General features: G+C 37.6%; 1 long non-coding RNA gene across 1 annotated transcript; it reads left to right on the top strand.

Moving 5' to 3' along the window:
* The first annotated feature begins 470 nt into the window (after positions 1 to 470).
* On the top strand, positions 471 to 1,387 carry LOC131079256 (uncharacterized). Its single transcript, XR_009113948.2, has 3 exons — positions 471 to 710; positions 799 to 927; positions 1,092 to 1,387. It is a non-coding gene; the product is annotated as an uncharacterized LOC131079256 (long non-coding RNA).
* The last annotated feature ends 4,255 nt before the right edge of the window (positions 1,388 to 5,642 follow it).

Genomic DNA, 5,642 nt, shown 5'->3' with positions numbered 1-5,642 from the left:
GGTTTTGATATTATAAGAATGAAGAACCCCTGACCTCTAAACTTGTCACCTAAAGACTCAACACCTTCATAAAAAAATCAATAACATGTTCATTATCCACACTTTTATATTAGATGAAAACACAAGAAAATTGTAGTCTTTCCTAATAAAATTATTAAACATCCTTAAATCAAAATAATACGACATTTTTAAAGTAGATAAAAGATAAAAAAATTGTAATCTTAAATAATAAAATTATTAGACACCCTTAAATCAAAATAGAAAAATTGAATTCTAAGAAAGCAATTTCAGACATGAAATTTTAGATTCTATAATTAAAAAGTGACATGTTAAGATGCCTCATTTTATAAGAAAAGGGAAAAATTACTACACATTAAATTTGAAAGCTTATTAGAAAAAAATGAGTCCTTACATTTTAGCTGTAAGAATCCTTCCTATAAGATTGGGTTGGGAATTTCTTTTATATTTTTATTTATTTATTCCACACAACATTATTAACTTTTGTAGCATTCATGAAACTGCCAGCCTCCTAAAAATTCTCTAAATTTCCTCAGCAACACCCATTGAAGGGATTAGGTAGCTCCACTCATGAGACCACAGCCTAATTTGTTGCATCAATTAAACTGCGCTAGCTGCATTTTCTGCGGCTACGGGTATTTTCAGCCTCAACTGTTGAGGGAATGGCCAGGGCAATACCCATTTTGCAGAACGTAATGTCCACATTATCATTCTTATTCTAAAATGACGCGTTCCATACAAAACCTTTAAAGGGCTCTGAGAATTGTGTAATGTTTGCAGGTCTGTTGTGGAAACTCATTGTGGGGTGTCCAGAAAAATTCTTCCGAACAAGGTGGGAGGCTCTATGAAGGATTCGTTATGAAACGTCTCACTTCCTCCTATAAAATTAAATGTTCCGTAAAAGGGGAGGTGAGTGTATATATATGCTCCGCAATTTACTAAGATGCTTATTAAGAAAACTGGATAAGAGAAAAAATTTCATAGGTCTAACAATGGCTGCTTTCACTTTAGTTAGTTGTTGGTTTTCTAAGCATAAGAAGAAGTTTAAGCACATCTATTCTGGAATGTCACAGGTATATTCTCTCATAGCTTGGATAAGTTATGTTTTGTAACATTTAACATCATCAAGTAATTTCAATGGTTATTATACCTACCAACAAGAAAGAATAGAAGAGGGTCTATTCCTCTTAATTTTGAAATTATTAATCCAAATTTGTTTTAAAAGTTGCTCCATTTTGGTCTATGTTTTTGTAGATACATTTCTATCCAGTCTGTCTCACACTTCTTAACCCGAAAGCACAACTGATGGTACTACACCACTAAAAATGAACTTTTTTATTTTCTTAATTCGGCTAATCATTCTTATACTTGTTTCTCAACTACATTAGCTTGTCTAACTTGAATATATACAGATGATTTGATTCATCTGACTATCTTTGATAGAATTGATGCCTTCTCCTCATATAATATTTTAATTTAATGTTGCTGTATTTTATTTTTGAAACATTTAAATGATTATTTATTTTCATGCAAGCCAGAGAAGAATAAGAGCGCTTTAACTAGATCTAGAAATAGAACTCATAGAAGTATGGCAATCACTAGGGGTTCTTCAAGGAGTGGGGGTATACCAAGGCCAACAAGTTCAAACCCATTTGAATGTCCTTTTAAACACCTTAAAAAATATGCAAAAGGGCCTTCAACCCAAAAAACCTCAATTGCAATTTGCAACACGAGTTGATAAGAATAAGAAAACAGATTCAAGGGGGAGTACAGAATGGCTTTGCTATTTGTGCCGCAAAGGATATAGGGGCAGCTATACGAGAATTTTCTGTCATCTTTTGTGTATAGGTGGTAAAGGGGTGAAATATTGTGAAGCTATAACTCGAGCTGAGAAGATTGAGGCAACTAGTTGTAACATTGGAGAGTTTGCAGCCTAGTGTATCATTGCCTATAGGGTTCATAGATGTTGGATTTCATGGGGTAGAGGGTCCTACTTCTGCTTCTACTAGAGGAAAGAAAAAAACTACAAATGTACTATGTTTAACACATAATTACCGGATGTGGCTGAGTCCTCTATTGCTAAGTTTCTATTTGCTCATGGCATACCATTTCACGTGGCACATTCAGCATATTTTAAACAAATGTTCAAAGATGTGATAGTTGTTGGTCCTTCATTTGTTCCATGTGGAGAACATAAGCTACATAACACCCTCCTTGATAGAGAGCATTCCGAGTTGAGTGTGTTGATGGTGTTGATGTTTGTAGCTAGGTCGGATTCCTTCTAGGGCCGACCTAGCCTATGGGTGACTAATTGGCCTATAGGCTTTTGTCACATTCATATACAAAATTAAAGTGTAACTTGTAAATTGAGCTGGCCCCATAATGGGCAATGAAACTTGTGAATAGGGCTGACCCTATATCAAGCGATGTAACTTGTAATGTAATTGGTCCGACCCTATATTTGGGCGCCAAAATAAGATCATGTTATTGTTATTTGTGAAGCCGACCTAAGGTGTTTAAGGCGGCTAAGTTACATATATAATCAGAGTTCATGCAAGCATCAAACACAATTATGACTACACACATTCAGTCAAGCGGATTATCTCTGCCTAAGATCAGTGAAGTTCTCCAGCAGACTATTAGCGAATCATCCTTCCAAGAGCAGCGAACTATCTTCTTGAGGCAGCGATTCATTCCTAGGAACAGCGAATTGTCTCAGGGGCAGCGAATCACATTCATAGTCAGCGAATTCACTCCTATGCTCTGCAAATGATCTGCATGACAGCAAATAGAAAATCTTGATATTGCAGATAAGTTTATCAAGCTATTCCTTGTGCCCTAGTTTGGAATCTTCATTCTGCTGATCTGATTTATATGTTACTTCAAGTGTTGAAGCAAAGTTGTAAAGAGACACACTGATATTGTCTAATATAAACTGAGATCTTGTTGCTGGGTTTTTCACCTCCAAGAGGGAGGTTTTCCCAAGGTAGTATTGTGTTATGAGTGTTTATTGTGTTGATTTTCTGCTATTGCTATCAGTCTGATCTAAAATTTAACATGGTATCAGAGCGGGTTTGAATTGATTGTCATCAGATTGTGATAGCAGCTTTCCCATTTCATCTTCTACACGCAAATTCCAGCAACCAAGATGGTGTACGGTCTAAAAGTTGAAGACAGACTTGAAGGAGCTTTGAATTTCACTTCATGGAAATTCAAAATCCTTGTTACCCTTGAAGAAAATGATCTTTTGGAGTTCGTGCAAGGAAAAGAACAGTCCGAACCTAAAGATCAAGAAGAGAAACTTCAGTTCAAGAAGAATGCAGTCAAAGCCAAGAAGATTCTAATTGACTCCGTAAAAGATCATCTTCTTCCTATCATCTCCAAGATGTCTTTAGCCAGAGATATGTTCAAGACATTGGAAGGGATGTATGAGATCAACAACACAAGTAGGGCACCTGCATTGAGACAACAACTTCATCAAGTCAAGATGGCAAAGGGTGAATCAGTTAATCCTTCTTTATGAAGATTTCAGAAATGAGAGATTAGCTAAGCACCATCGGAGATGAAGTTGTGGACAAGGACCTTGTCATGCTAGTGTTGAATGGCCTTCCTCACTCTTGGGAGCCATTTATCCAAGGCATAAGTGGGAGATCCAAATTTCTCAAGTTCGATCGCCTTCGTGCTGATTGCATCCAAGAGGAATCATCAAAAGCTCCCATGGTGAAGACACTCATGTTCTTGCCTCTCAGTCTGTCAAGAAGAAAGGAGGAAATTGGAAGAAAGACAACTTTAAGAGGCATAGAGATCAAAGATTAGAATCTGCTCCCGATTCAAAGAAGAAGAAGAAAGATCTCTCCCACATTTAGTGCTTTAGATGTGACAAGTTTGGTCACTTCGCAAGAGATTGTTTGTCAAGGCGGAAGCAACAAGGGGCGAACATTAATGAAGTTTCAAATCAGAAAGAAGCGGAAGACAACTCCAATGAATTCCTCTTCATTTCAGCCCTGTCAAGCAATGTCCCCACGGATAGTGATACCTGGCTGATTGATAGTGGAGCTTCTAGACACATCACTGGCTATCGGGAGCATCTTTCAGATTTGGTGGAGAGGGAGTCTAATCTCCAAGTGATCATTGGAGATGACGCACGCTATTCTATGAGAGGGTTCGGTGCTACTTCTCTCAACCTTGATTCTGGAATCTCTCTTCATCTCAACGATGTCTTGTTTGTGCCGGGAATCAGGAGGAATCTTATCTCCATTTTAGCTTTGGAGGATAAAGGTTATCAAGTTGCATTTTCAGAAGGAAGAGTTCTTGCATGGCCAAAGAAATCCAACATCAAATATACTCGTGTGATTGGGAATTGGTATGAAAGCTTGTACAAGCTTTCCATTCGTCCAGCTCAAGCTCTCCTTCATGACTCCTCCAGTTCAAACAAGATATGGCATCAAAGACTTGGACATCTAATCTTCCGGGCTCTTCCAACATTAGAGAAGATGTTTAAAGGTATGCCTAAACTTAGTCATGTTCATGATGATACTTGTAAAGGTTGTGCTATGGGTAAAAATACTAAGAGTCCATTTCATAGTAGTGAAAGTAGGTCTAAAGAAATATTAGCACTTGTACATTTTGATTTATGTGGACCTATGTCTATTGCATCCCCAAGTGGTTTTTTGCATTATGTAACCTTCATAGATGACTACTCTAGGAAGACTTGGATTTATTTCCTAAGGTCTAAAGAGTCTGATGAAGTCCTAGGTAGATTTAAAGAGTTTAAGGCCTTAGTAGAAAACTTATCTGGGAAAAGAATTAAAGTGTTAAGGTCTGATAATGGAGGTGAATACACTTCGGGTAGCTTTCATGATTTCTGTATTGAGGAAGGGATCAAGAGGGAGTTCTGTGTCCCTTACAACCCGCAACAAAATGGGGTTGCAGAAAGAAAGAACAGATCTATTGTTGAAGCTACAAAAGCTATGATTCATGATCAAGACCTTCAAACTTTTCTATGGGTAGAAGCTTCTAGAACAACTGTGTATGTCCATAATAGATGTCCACATTGGATTCTGTAGAATATGACTCTAGAAGAAGCCTTTTCAGGGATCAAGCCTGATATCAGTCACTTGAGGATCTTTGGGTGTCCAATATACGTTCATGTGCCTAAAGATAAGAGGACCAAGTTGGAACCTTCTGGCAAGAGAGGAATATTTGTGGGCTACAATGAAACCTCTAAAGCCTACAGAATCTACATTCTAGGTCAGAGGTATATAGAGGTTAGCTGAGATGTTACATTTGAGGAAGATGTTGCATTTAGAAAATCCAAAAGGTTCATGCATGGAGATAGATGATGTTCATGAAAATCCTCAAGTCATGGACATTAATCATGCTCATGAGATTCAGAGGGATTCTACTGAGCTTATAGCAGAAGATGATCCAATTGAACCTTTGGATCCTACTGATGGGCCTAGAGATATTGTTGTGAATCGAAAGAGACCTCTTTGGGCGAGGAACACTATGCAGGAGGCATAATAGTTCGCGACTACTAGAGGCACATTCAGAGAAAGTAAAAGACCTTAGAAATTCTCTAGCTATGTTGCATTGATGTGTAACATTATTGAGTCTGAACCTTC

The sequence above is a fragment of the Cryptomeria japonica genome, chromosome 11 (genome assembly GCF_030272615.1).
Source record: "Cryptomeria japonica chromosome 11, Sugi_1.0, whole genome shotgun sequence".
Taxonomy (NCBI): domain Eukaryota; kingdom Viridiplantae; phylum Streptophyta; class Pinopsida; order Cupressales; family Cupressaceae; genus Cryptomeria; species Cryptomeria japonica.
This window is presented reverse-complemented; position numbering and strand designations above follow the sequence as displayed.